This window comes from Pleurodeles waltl, chromosome 4_1 (genome assembly GCF_031143425.1).
Source record: "Pleurodeles waltl isolate 20211129_DDA chromosome 4_1, aPleWal1.hap1.20221129, whole genome shotgun sequence".
NCBI classification, from domain to species: Eukaryota; Metazoa; Chordata; class Amphibia; order Caudata; family Salamandridae; genus Pleurodeles; species Pleurodeles waltl.
In genome coordinates, this window is record NC_090442.1 from 409,690,973 (window position 1) to 409,705,617 (window position 14,645).

The 14,645-nt window shown below is 49.1% G+C and overlaps 1 protein-coding gene across 9 annotated transcripts in view; it reads left to right on the forward strand.

The window, feature by feature from the left end:
* The window catches only part of PPFIBP1 (PPFIA binding protein 1), a 736,231-nt gene that overhangs the window by 502,613 nt on the left and 218,973 nt on the right, over positions 1 to 14,645 (forward strand). The window lies entirely within an intron of this gene.

Sequence of the window (14,645 nt, forward strand, 5' to 3'; positions counted from 1 at the left end):
GGCACGCTTCTCTCCTCCTTGGTTGTGCCTCCCAGCTGCCGCACCTTGCGGCAGCTGCTTTTCGTAGAGGTAGTCTCTCAGAGAAAGCCTGCATCTGCCCCACCTGCGGGCTCGCCAGTCACCGTGATGGACCAGATCCTTTAAGAAATTACTGCAGTGAGACAAACGCTGGTAGTCATGGACGCTAAACTGTCCGATCTCACGACAGAAATAAAATCTACATAGGCAGACATTACCCACTCCCACAACAGGGTGGAACTGATTGACCAACGTCTGTCAGCATTGGAAATAAGACTTAGGCCCTCATTCCTACTCTGGCGTGCGGCGGTCGCCGCCCGCCAGACGGGAACCGCCATATGGCCGCTCCGCGGTCGAAAGACCACTGGGGCCATTCCGACCTTCCCGCTGGGCCGGCGGGCGCTAACATTGTTAGCGCCCGCCGGCCCAGCGGGAAGGCGGCCTGCAACACTGAAGCCGGCTCCGAATGGAGCCGGCGGTGTTGCAGGTGTGCGACTGGTGCAGTTGCACCCGTCGCACTTTTCACGGTCTGCTATGCAGACAGTGAAAAGCATGCTGAGGCCCTGTTAGGGGGCCCCTGCACTGCCCATGCCAGTGGCATGGGCAGTGCAGGGGCCCTGTTAGGGGGCCCCAGGACACCCGTTCACGCCATCCTCTTCCTGGCGGTGAAAACCGCCAGAAACAGGCTGGCGGGAAGGGGGTTGGAATCCCCATGGCCGCGCTGCTTGCAGCGCCACCATGGAGGATTAGCCCAGCCGGGGGAAATCCGGCTGGAAACCGGGCTTTGAGTCTGTTGAGCCTGTTGGCGGTGCTTCAGTCATCCGCGACCCTGGCGGTCCAGAATGACCCCCTTAATCACATCCCAGATAGAAACTCAGAACTGTGGTATTTTTGCAATAAGATTGTTGACCTGGAAGTTAGGAGCTGCAGGATAATGTCTACTTAAGCTTTCCAGAAAAGGCAGATGGGACAGATGCATGCAGCTTCCTCAGGGATCTCCTGCCTAACTTCACAGGGCTTGTCTTCTCCTCCCCACTTGAGGGCCCACAGATACAGGCCGCACAGACCTGTGGCGCCGGACAGGGGCTGCCCATTATAGCATTTTTCCTCCACCATGAACAGTTATGACAAATCCTAGCGGCTGTCTGCACACATGGACCATACAAATATGGTGGCGTTTTTGTCCCTCGGACCTCAACTGCGCAAATGGGACAAAGTTTGGTCTAATTGAACCAGCGCATATGTAAATCACGAAGGACAGCAATGTAAGGACTTTCATGATCCCGAGGAGCTGAAGTCTTTCTTAGAAGACCTCAAGGACCAGAGTATGGACACAGGACATGCCACACTGAACACAGTTGCACAGCCTGTGGACATGTCTTCCATAGGGGGCCAAGGACCTGTGTCTCTGAGGGGGCAGACATCAGGACAGATCAACCCAGTTACAGAGTGGTAAGGACAAGGTGATTAGAGCGGTGGTGAGCTTACACAGGATAGAGGACATGGCAAATCTTGTGCTCCATTAAAGTATGAACCAACACCAGACTGCTGCACACACAGACTGTAAACCTTTAGTGTTCCTGTCGATGGCAGATGAGTATTGCATGTCTATCTTCTGTTCCTGATTATTGTTAGTATTGCTATTGTTGGCCCAAGACGAAGCGTATGACCCGTCCTGACTGGTCCTGTGCTCTAATGGTCCTATGCTCACATGTTCTTATGATCTTTGCTGCCATGGGATTCCCTCCTGGTCTGACAGACTACAGCAGGTGATTTTATGTGGGTTGCCAAGAGTCGGTGTGCCGCCAGAGCTGCACGCCTCAGGGCCCATGGCCCCAATCCCAGCAACTTCTCCAATGTGCAAGACTTGTCGATACTGGAATGCACTGATGATTCTTATCATTTGGCATTGCAGTTGCTCCCTCACTCCCTATCCGGCAACCACAGGTACACTTCTGACGTGCATGGAGAGGGGGGGGCCCTCTGCGATACATGTCTCTGCTGCCCTATTCCTCACTGTTCGACGGCCTCCGCGTGAACCGGTGCCAACAGCCCTCAGCAACCCTGCACCTGTCCTTCACTGTGGGGGATCCACTCATGTCTGCATGCTATTTGTCACGGCCCACTCACTGCGGATTCTCCACTGGTCCACCTCCTGCTCAAGGACCTCCTGGGCTTCAAAGATCCACAGGTTTTGACCCTCGGACCAATTGTTTGTGGTGTACCTGTTGTCAGATAGTCCAATATTAGCCCCCCCTTCTCCCATTCCTCCCACTTCCCCAGTTTCTCCACCCTCCTCCCACTCCTCCTGTGTCCCCTGTCCGTGGCTTCCCTGTGGGACTGTTAGATACTGCTAGTGCTAACCTCAGACCTGCACAGGCTCTTTTCTGTGGGCTTCTCTATCCAACAAGCAGAAGGCGGAGCCGCAGTAGGCCCTAGAGGGTTCCATAGCAACCCTAGTGTGCCTCGGGTGTGTGGCTTGGCACCTGCCAAGATGATGGCACACTATGGGAGCTCCTGTAACTCGATAATATTCACCCCAACATCTGTTAATTATCCCGGCGCATCCTGTCGCGGTTACTCCCCTGAGGCGTGGGGGCAGCACAAGGAGCGGAGCGGAGAGGGGAGCACTGAGCGGCCTCCCAGTGATGATCCCGAAGGAGGCCTGAAGACTGAGCGTAGCAAGCCCCGAATGGCTGGCAGAACAGAAGTGTAGGTCGGGCTCTGGAGATGAGCCAGGTCCTCATCGGTAGGAGGGCCTGACCAGAAGTAGCGGTGGGACTGTCGGATGGCATGGAGCAAGTGCTGGAGCCGCCCGGGTGGCGACTGTGAGACTGATGGCCCAGCTAGGGTAGAGAGAGCTGGGGCCTGTTCCTGGAGGCGGGGGGAGCATCTGTGGACCCCAGCCCTGAAGTGAGGTGCCCTGAGGGGGGTGGAGTGTAAAGAAGGGGCCAGTCCCAGGCCCTTCCCATTCATCTGGAGCCTCAATACAAGTACAAGCCCCTCCTCCTTCCCCCCGTACCCCCACCCCCAGAGACAAGAGTGTTGCAGGGGAAGCATTGGTGTGCTCGCACACAGGAGACCAGAATTATTGAGTATGTCCACGGGGGTACGGGAGGAGGCGCGCGCCAAGCAATATCAAAGGCCCCCTCCCCCCACAGAAGCAAAAGCTTCAGCGAGGTGAGAACCTCCGGGGGAGGAAGTCAGGGAATAGCATCGCCCTGGTGGAGATAACGCCAAACTGAAGGAAAATGGCATACTCCAGAGGAATCCGGTGAGGTGGCTAGAGAGACGGCGTGGTCGCACGAGGTTGGGGGAAATCACCTGGAGGCTAGCCACAGCAGGCACAGGGATGAACAGGAGTGCCGATGAAACCAAATGGAGGGCGTGTGTACCAGTCGAACAAAATGGACAAATACGCTACTTCTAAGGTGTCCGGAGGTCAAGTGGGGGGGGTGGGGCGGGGAGCAACAGAGGACCCAAATGGGCCGGAGCTATCTTTGGGGACTATAATGACAGTGACTCAAGATCTGAAAACCTCCTTGGAACCCAAACTCGATGCCATCACAGTAGATCTGTTCCGGCTACGGGCTGACTTGCAGAAGATGTCTGAGAAGGTCACATCGGCGGAATCACATATTAACCTGCTACAGCCAGCGTCAAAGAAGCTAGAGGAACAGGTACAGTGTCTCACCCGCCAGCAGGAGATAATGGCCACACGACTTGAGGATCAGGAGGGACGGGCAAGGAGGAATAATCTCAGTAGTTGGGGTCCCGGAGGGGCAGACGGGCCAAGCGTGGACCTTTTTCTCAAAGATCTTATAACCAACATCCTATGCCCAAAGAGTTTATCAAAATTCTCCATCGAGTGGGCGCACAGGGTGCTGGGGGCCCCGCCGAAAACAATAATCGCAAGAGTGTTCTATTACAGAGACAGAGATGCTATCCTCCAAGCGGCACACTCGTATGATGACATTAAATATGAAAATGCAACAATCTGGTTTTTCCCATATTTCACGCTCCAGTTGCAACAAAAACATCGGAGCTTCGATGAAAACAAAAAGATGTTCCCTCCAAAGACAAAATACATGATGATCTTCCCTTTTTAATTGCGGGTGGTGTCAGAAGACAGGTCTTGCTTCTTCAACACACCCGCGGAGGCCTGGGAGTGGATGGAATGTTGGTGCACTCCGGGAGGCGAGCTCTAAGGGGAACTAAAAAAGAACGGAGGTGGTAGTTGCCAAAGACAGCAGACCATCGGAGCAGTAGCTTGAGGCGGGGCTAGTCCTGGAGGTGGCAGCCAACAGCTTTGAGTCGTTAAACTGAGCAAGGCCTGGTTGACAGGTGGGACAGCAGGGCGATCACAGTCCTGGGACAAAATGCGAAAGGGCACAACAATGCAAGCATGCTGAACACATGGGGTTGGAAGTGGGACACCGTTGTTGAGGGCTGTGGGACACTGGGAAGAATCCTTAACACTGCTTACAGATTAGAATGAGGACTAACCGTCCTGGATTTGCACTACCATATAGCACAAATAAGGGGGTAAGGGTGTATCTGAAAAGTGGGTCAACTTGTTCGGCGATGCCAGCCAATCCCAATTTAGTTAGATGATCCAGAAGGGGAGACAGGCACTCTGCGAGTTGGGTGGGTGGGCTATGTTATACCTCCTATGCAGGGTAGCAGGGGCAGGGGTGGTGGGGAAGGGATTGTTACTTATAGGTGTTCAGAAGTTGTTTAAAAGCACACGATACAAGTGTTAAAGTATGCTTGAAGCCTCGGATCAGGGCTTCGGGTGGCGTAACGAGAAAGGGGAGCAGAGGAGTGAGTCCGGGCTGCAATCTAACGATACATCGGCGATAACTGAATTAATATGTCCAGACACAGTTCAGAGGTAAAGATCATGACCTAGTATGTAAACGGCCTGGGAAACAAGATAAAGCACACAATAGTCCTTCAGTACATCCGCAGGCACTCGCCCGACTTTATCCTTCTTCAGGAAACCCACCTAAAGGGCAACAGGTACAAAGGACTTGACCGGATGGGTTATTCCCTACGGCCACACTCTGGCTTCACCGCCAGTTCCAAAGGGGTAGGAATCCTGGTGAGGTCCCCTACACCCCAGGGGAGACCTGGACGGACCTGTTGGGGAAGTTTGTAGCACAGACAGGCACTATTGGAGGGCGGACAATCAATCTCTGCTCTGTATATGTACCTCCAAAGCTGCATGCAGAAACCTTTTGGGAGCTGGCCAAAGTGTTGCTGGCGTTCTCTACAGGAACACTGGTGATGGGAGGGGACATGCATGATGCTATGGACCCGCAATGGGACAAGCTCTCCGGCATTAGTGGGTGTCCCGACAGGGGCCCACTCAGTTTACAGACTCAATGGGATCAGTTGACTTGTGGCGGGAGCACCATTCTATGGACAAACAGTACATGTATTTCTCACACGCACACAAGTTATTCCCAGCTAGACTGCATCTTCACTCAAGCTACACAGGTGGCACAGTTTCATGGGACAGACCATCTCCCACGGGGCATATGTGACCACTCCCCAGTGACAGTTGGGCTGGCTGGCCCTAGGGTGGGGTTGGCTCTACCACACAGGATAGGTTCCTGGTACTTTAGAGATAGGTCCTTCCAAGACCAGATGTGGGAACAGGCAACTCAATACTTCAAAGAGAACGTAGGGACGGTTGACTCACAAAGCATCTTATGGGAAGCCTTCAAGGCGGTCCTCTGCACAGATATTGATTGGGGGCATGAGAAAGGAGAGAAACCTAAAATGTGAAACACTGGAAAAAGAAATTGAAGCACTGGAGGCAGATGTTTTGACTGGAGAAGACCTAGTTTGGAGCAAGGCCACCAGCTTCAAATTGTGCAACAAGAACTTCGAGATTTGACTGAAAATAAAGCCAGGGCACATGCACTGATGCTACAACACCGTCTTTATGACGTCGGAGACAAAGCAAATAAACTTATAGCCTTGCTGGAGCATAGAGATAGGGAGAGACACTGGGTGGTAATGTTGAAAGATGAACAGGGGAAGAAGCATGGTACTGGGGAAGCCATTGCTGAGTGTTTTGCCGCATGCTACGAGCAACTATATATGTCTCCATCCTCGCATACGCCGGAGGATTGTATGGACCTTGATATTCCCCTCAGTGTACTTTCTAGGGAAGACCGGGAGGAACTGGAGCAGGACTTGACAAAAGAGGAGGTCGGCGATGCCATAAGGGAACGTCAGAGTGGGAAGGCGACAGAATCAAATGGCTTACCTGCAGAACTCTATAAATGCATGATAAAGGAAGTTGCGGAGCATATGATGGAAAGGGACACTCCCAGAGGTTCAACACATGGCCACCATAGTGGTGGTGCTGAAACCGGGCAAGAATTTTAAAGCCTGCAGCTCATGCCGACCAATCTCTCTCTTAAATGTAGAGGCCAAGGTTCTGGCCAACAAACTTAAAAGGTTCATCACGTCCCTGGTCCACCCAGACCAAACTGATTTCATGCCGCATAGAGGCACAAGGCTTAATCTGAGGACGCTGTATAGAGTCCTACATACGACAGAAGCGTCAGACCACGAGAACGCCTGAATGGCATTTAATAGTATTGAATGGACGTATCTCTTTGCCGTCCTGGCCAGGATGGAGTTTGGAACCTCCTTCTGTACTTGGAATAGGCTCCTGTACCAGGCCTCGAAAGTGAAGTTGCAGATCAGCGGGGTGACCTCTCGCCCCTCTGCCTTGCGGAGGGGAACGAGACAGGGATGCCCTCTCTCCCCAGTGCTCTTCACTCTTGCACTGGAGACGCTGGCAGCCTGGATTAGGCAGGATCCTATAGTGACAGGAATGGAGGGTGGGTGGAACGTGTATCTCTTTACGCAGGCAACATTCTTTTGTACTCCACTGTACCACAATAGATAGGTTGTCTTCCAGATCTTTGGCTCATATTCTGGGTATGAAATTAATTGGGAAAAGTCCCAGCGAGTTGTAAAGCCCTGGTAGTATGCGGGCACTTCAAGTACTTAGGAATATACATTACAAGATCGGTTGATACGTTCTTGAGGTAGAATCAACACCGTCAGCTTGATCGGCTCCGGATAGATGTGCGAATTGGCGGAGACTCCCAATATCGCTAGTGAGATGGGCAGTTCTCTTCAAGATGATGGCCCTCCCATGCCTACTATATGTCCTACAGAATACACCTTACCGGGTGCTGACTGAGCTATTCAGGAAGATCAATGGAGAGCTTCTCCGGCTCCTGTGGAACGGTAGGGAGCTCTTGTATCTCTTTGTCTAAGCTCCAACATGGAGTATACAAAGGGGGGGGCTAACGGTGCCAGATATGCGCCTCTATTTTTTGGCAGCTCACTTAACTATAATAAACGAATGGATCTTTGCTGCTCGGGATGACCCGGCATGTTGGATGGACAGTGAGGCTATTGGAGATAGGAGGTATCTGTTGCTCCTCTATGAAATGGGGAATCGCCTGATGCCGCAACACACTGACAGTGGTTCTAGCCTGAAGGGAGGCTAGCAAGTTTCTCAGCTAGGTGAATAGACTGACAAACCAGACACCTCTCTGGGATAGCACAGAACTGCATGAAGTTGTAAAATTACAGGGATTTAGACAATGGAGGCTGATTGGAAATGAGTATTTGTGGGCTGTCTGGAGAAGGGGTATGCTGGTGCCTTTCGCAGCCCTGGCGTGGAATATGAATTGACTAACTCGGAGCAGTTTAGGTATATACAGCTGAGACATGCACTGAGATGTCACATCCCTGAGGGGGAGCAGCTCCCGGAGTCTGTGCCACTGGAGGATAGACTCCTACTGGAACCAATACCAACTAGAGCTATCTCCCTAATATATGGGTAGTTACTCAATAACTCACCTGACCTACAGCTTCTTCGCAAGAAGCATCAGCATGGGAGAACAACATAAGACTGCTAGAAGATGATGATTGGACGGAGGCCATTCAGAGTACCAGGGAGTTTGCCATTAGGGCTCTATTCAGGTTAATACAACTAAGAGTCCTGCACAGGGCATACCACTCAGGTCACTCTTGCACAGGTTGGGGAGGAGCGCTGACCTCTGTGGTATGACGGGATCGTTTTTTCATATTGTATGGGAGTGTCCGAAGCTAGAGGAGTTGTGGAGGGAGATTAAACAAATTATGTCCAAGTCAACGGGTTTCCAAATACCATTGGAACCAAGATGGCTCCTACTGCATATCTCTGGGGAAGAAATATGGCCTAAACACCTGAAAATTTGTTTAAATGTGGCAGCGGGAGTGACGAAGCGGAACATAGTGTGATTGGGGCGGCAGGAAGAGGGGGGGTGGGGCGGGGTGGCCGGGACACCAGGGGTTCCTGAATTGGAAGAGAGATCTGGACTGGAGGGGTATTTCAGAGTAGTGGCTGTCCGTGGAAGTATGAGAAAGTATGGTCACGAAGGTCAACATTCAGGGACTCTGAAGATTAGCAGAAGAGGGATGGGGGGGGCAAAGGGAGTGAGAGAAGGGGAGGTTGAGTGGAAATGGTGACCAAGATGTTTGTCCAACTGTCTTATGGAACTCTGACGTTTTTACATTGTAATATGTGCTATGAAAATAGGTACTATGACTATAATGAACATATTCTACAGTGTCTGCTTAAGACATTGTACGTTGAGCTCTGTTTCAATAAAAAGAGTTTAAAAAAAAAAAAAAAAAAAAAATTAACATGCCTCTACATGGCCTTATCCTCTTTCCCTTTCGGATGCCGCTTGGAAAAATCATGCATGGCTTACACTTTATACCTCTAAAGCAGAATATGTGCTGCCATTATGAGCAAGGCAAGAAGGTGGGTAGGTTACTATTGGTCCATTTGAGGCAAAGGAAAGTTCACACTGACACCGGCTGCATCCTGACACCTAGCAAATTAGTTTCCAGCCTTCTATCAGGACCTCTACACCCCAAAGGGGATGCAGCCCCTGCGTGGCTAAACACTTTCTTTGACAGCATACCCCTACCCAGTCTCAAAGAGACAGATAAGGAACTGCTCCAGGGGTAAATCACCAAGGGGGAGATAGCACAGGCCATCTTCAACCTTCCATACCATAGGGCCCTCTGGTAGGACAGCTCCCTGCACAAGGCTTTCAAAGAGACTGAAGACACCCACTGGAGCAGGGCCCTGATCACAATCCTCCCTAAGCCTTGGAAGGGTCACCTCCTTTATTGTAGATATAGACCAATTTCCCTACTTAATGGAGACATTAAGATACTGGTTGGGATTCTCAGCGCCTGCCTACAGAAGGGTAACCCTTCTCTGATTCACCACACCCATGTGGGGTTTGTTCCTGGACAAATGAGCCAGAATCAGCTGTTCACTCAGTTGGGGGGGAGGGGCAGGAGGCCTGAATTCTTCTTTAATTAAGTTGGGGGGCTGATTTTTAAATGTGTTCTGTGCACACTTTGTTTTGACAGTTTTAACCGTGCATAGCACTTTTTGCCGCCCCTTCCTGGAGTACAATTTCGAGCAGCCGTCTTGGTGGGTTGACACTCTAGTTTTTCACCAGCACTTCTTATTTAATGAGCCTGATGCAGCAGATGCCCAGCGGTTAGCGCTGGCAATTTCACGCAGGTGTTCTTAGCTGTTATTAGAAATGTCCTGTTCCCTTGGGGGGGGACCTGAATTCTTCTTTTATCAAGTCGGGAGGAGCCTGATTTTTAAATGTGTTTTGTGCTTAATTTGTTGTGGCAGTGTAAATCGCACATAGCACTTTTTGCCTACGCTTCCTGCAGTCCATTTTCGAGCAGCCATCTTGGTGGGTTGGTGCTCTAGTTTTTCACCAGCACTCCTTACTTAAGGAGCCTGATGCAGCGGATGTGCAGCAGGCACACCAAAGGCAATTCTTTCTGCACCTGTCCGTGACCCGACCTTTCCCAGCACCAGCCACACTGCCCGTTTACAACAAGACATAGCTTTGTCACCAGATCTAATTAGAGCGCTGAATGAGATAGGTAAGCATTGTGAACTGGCATTTCCCCCAGATCTAATTTAAGGACCCTTATCCTGCATCAAGTGCCGAATGGTGTTTGGCACCCCCACTATTCTTTACACTGCCACAAACCTATCTGTGGAGGGGGAAGCACCTCAAAGGAGGCCTCATAAATACACAATCTGTATCAGATGTTTTAGTCATCAGTCATGACTCAAGGAATGGTGTAATCCTGATATTGCACAGGTTCTGCCTCCAGGTTACACCATCATTAGGAAGGATAGACTTGAGCATGGAGGGGAAGGTCTTGCTGTTGTCATTCAGGAGTTGTTTCAATGCCATACCTTCAAGTTGGGCACCCTTGAAGGTGGTGAAAGTCTAGCCTTATGTATTCAAATTGACCCCTCCACATCCTTTGCTGGTGGTTTAATTTATCATCTTCGTGGTCATGAGACCAAATGTTTTGGCGAGGCCATCACCCCTGTTATATTAGGATATGCAAATTGTTATTTTGATTTAGAGTATAAAACTAATCCTGAGGTGACAAATTTTATTGACTCTTTAATTACTCAGAGTCTGGACCAACGTACCACCTTGCCCACGCATAGTGCTGAACACTCACTCGATGGAGTTTTTTCTAACGACCTCAACCTAGAGCCTTGGTAAGACCAGCTTGGTCTGACCACATGTTAATTTCGTTGATGCTAAGCGTAAATAATATTAAGGGTACTACTAAAGCATCAGTTCCTGGTCACTTTGTGCGTTAATGGAGAAAACTACTTTCCAATCCCACATTTTCCTCTGAGTTAGCCACTACTACTCCCACTCTGAGGGGGGATGTATCTGAAAAGGTCACCACTTTCAACACTAATATCATGGATAATTTGACCCCGTTAAAGCCTGTCAAACAGAATCGGAAATTGCGTCCCTCAGCCCCATGGTACTCATCTTTCCTTGCTGAGTTGCATCGTAACTGCAAACCTTTAGAAAGGATTTGGCGAAAGGCCTACGGTGAGGAAGACTTTAGAAAGGCTCTGAAAACCTGTCATGCCCAAATTAAGAGTGCTAAATCAGGAATGCCCAGTCCGACTAAAAATCCATTTTTAAGATTGCTAAATCCTTTTTAAAGTCCAAAACGACTACTATGGAGAGTACCCTGTCACAAGCACTATGAGATAAAATTTCCACATATTTTGAGGAAAAGATACAGAGGATTCATAGAACCTTTGATCTTTCTATCTGGAGACTCCCTTATCAAGTAACTTTGAACATTCAAGTCCCTCCTTGACAGCATTTTTAAGAAGTTACACTCGCTCAAACTGCCCACGGAATCTTATTCTGCAAATCGCGATGTCCTTACGACCCATGCCCTCCACACATTTTTCATAATGTTGTTGAGTGCATCAACCCATTAGTTAATGAGATTCTGAATACCTCCCTGGCTTCGGCAGAGATTCCTGATGCCTGGAAGATAGCAGTAGTAGAACCACTACAGAAAAAGCAACTAGTGATCACCATTTTGCTATCTAATTTACAGCCCATCTCTTTACTTCCAGTCCTTAATAATTTCATAGAAGTACTCAACTGATGGGGAATTTTGTAAGAGTCCAACATATTGCATTCCAGACAATCAGGCTTCTGCCCAAAATATTCAGCAGAGACTTAGTTGTTAGAGGCTTTAGACACTCTTAAAATTGCATTAAACGCAGGGAATAATGCAGGTTTGATCTTATTAGACCTATCTGCAGCATTTGACACCATCTCACCCGAGATACTGCTGCAACGGGTGTACAACAGTGGTAGTTCCCATCTGGCCTGGGAATGGATCAAATAGTTTTTAGCTAACCGTAGGCAAACAGTGATGTTAGGATCTTTCTCCTCCCTGACCAAATCAATCCAGCTAGGAGTTCCGCAGGGCTCCTTTTTGAGCCCTGAGCTGTTTTAATACATACATGGCTTCTTTGATTACATTGATATCCTCTTTTGGCATTGAAGTGACCTCTTATGCTAATGACAAGCAATTGATATGGTCACTGGATAAGGACTTTCTTGGCTCAGAACTTAACTTTAAAAATTGTCTATTTGAAGTCATTCGGTGGATGTAAGCCAGTCACCTCAAGTGCAACAGCGATAAAACAGAAGTTATGCTGTTTGGGAAGTCCGATACATTCGACCCCTTGGCATGGTGGCCTTCCGCCACTGCAGCTCCCCCGCCTGCAGTCCAGATGGCAAGGAACCTCGGAGTCAATTTTTACACCCCCTTGTCTTTCCAGTCACAAGCATCCGCAGTAGCGGTAACATGTTTTAGCCTCATCACATGCATGAAATATTTTTGATTTTCTTCCCCTTGGGGCTAGGAAAACAGTTGCGGTGGCACTTATGTCTTCTAGATTAGAATATTGCAATAATGCTGGTTCAGCTATGAGAACAATTTAAAAATTACAGACAGTTCAACATGCGTCAGTTAGATAGGTTTTGAACCTGCCTCGCCACTCCTCTGTGTACGCCTACCTTCATGGTAATGCGCCACCATGGGGCAGCACCAATACTTGTATTGGAGGAACAATGCTTAACTCTGGCCTCTTTCGTGAGGTGGGGTTCCACTCAATACATCATGTAACAGCCCAAGGCGGTGTTCAAACCCTTGGAGACACCGCTTGAGAAATTCCATTTATCCACCCCATCAGCAGTGAAAATAAACCCAGCTTACCCCACTCTCTCACAAGACGACTAGGCCCACAGCTCTGGGTCATCCCACTGTTCCTGCTGCTCTCCTATCTCAATACTTGGCGTGCTTTAAAGGAGTGATGTCTGGCTTTTGCAGCCTCTTGATTCCCAACCACATGTAGAGAGACTGCTGGTTAAATGACACTCTCTGCTCCAGATGGAACATGAGGCGGAGGACTAGGCTGAGCTCTTGCACAAGCTGAGCTGAGGAGCTAGAAAGGCCAGAATGAAGTTCTGCTTCTTTAAAACGATACAGGACTGACACTGGACCCCAACAAAGCTGAGCGCCAGAGTTTCTGCTACATTTAAACTGTTGGCCCTGCAGCCACACAGGCTGCAAAATGGTGCACGTACTGTTCAGCTGCAGTGAAGTCCAGCCCTTCTGGGCTGACATTGGATCCACGTCGAGCGGGACGAGCGATCCCCACCCCAATGTCGCGCTCCCTGATCATGCTTCATGACACAGCAAATTCCCCATTGTTATTCCATCATGAACTAGGCTGCTAAATACAGCGCTAACAACGGCAAAGATCTCTGTTCTCTCTTATGAGAAATGGCTCATGGAAATGTATAAAATAGTCTCATATGAACTCCTTATTTATAGCTGGCAAGACGAAGCTGGTACATTCCTCCACATATGGTCGCACTTCCTGTACGACGGCTGCTGATAGTTGATGGACATGCATGAGGTGGTCCCGGGTGCATACTCCTGCACTTTAGCCTTGACGGCTGCTTCAGGGGTCAGCACTAGTATGTCCCAAATCTCAAGCCCCTCCTCCCCCCAAAAACCTTTCTTGGCCTACGAGTCCCATGCCAGAACCCCTTTCCCTCCCTCCCACAGACAGCCCCCCACCCCCTCCCACCACCCAAGCCCCCTGGGCCTGCAAACCATTCTCCCTAGGGCCAAGTCTCTTCATACCCTCTTTTCCAGTATGCCCCATTTTTGGCTGCATGGCCCCTAGGCTGTGGATCAAGCAAATGTGTTGTAACATGAGCATTATCACTGTGTTTTTTCTGTAGTCACTGGTACTTTCTGAATACATTTGGGCGGTGGCAGTGTTTTTTCTTTCTTTATCACAATGTAAAATGGTCAAATAAATGCAAAGAAAGTCAGTTTATTATATGAACTTCCCAGAGCAGGTCTTCGTGGGCTTCCCAGCCAGTAACTGCTTAAACACTCCAAATATAACAAACCATCTAACAATGAGTTATGCCATATTCTGGGATGATGTAAGAACCCTTCACCCGACCTCGCAGTCCCCTCAGCTTTCTCTATCTTAGAACTCTGTCCAGCACTGTGCCAACCTAATTTCACTTTCTCTATTTCACGTATGTCACAACTTCATTTTTTTGCTCTAAACCATATTTCTCATTCTACCCTTTGTTTCTCTCTCCTTTCGCTCTTCCCACTACTCTCTTTACCAAACCCATGTTTCAGTAATCAATTTGCTCTCTCTACCTTGCATCTTTGTTTTACCTCAAGTCTTTGTCCCTGCCTTTTGCTGCCTTAACCTCTGTAATTCACTTTTTTACACTACTTTTCTTTTCTACACCCCTTTGGAGTACTGTACTTGTCTGCCCCTCTCTACGTTTACTTCTCCCTATCTCTAGCTCTGCTTCTAAAAACCTTACCTATCAATCTTGCTCTCTCTCTCAACCTACATCTTTACCTCTTTATATTTGCTTTTAGGTACCTCACATTTCTTTATGTACTTTACTTCTCTCCCTATCTTGCATTTTTATACAATTTCTGTTTATAAACTTTCTCCCTCTTCTTCACATGCCTCACAATAATCTTCTTTTTGTCACTGTCCTTCTCCATTCTGTGGCTCTGTCTAAAATCTCATACTCCGCATGGTCACAGGTAACTGTCTAGCCAGAAGAGTGTACAGATATAGAGAGGTGCCTATGGAG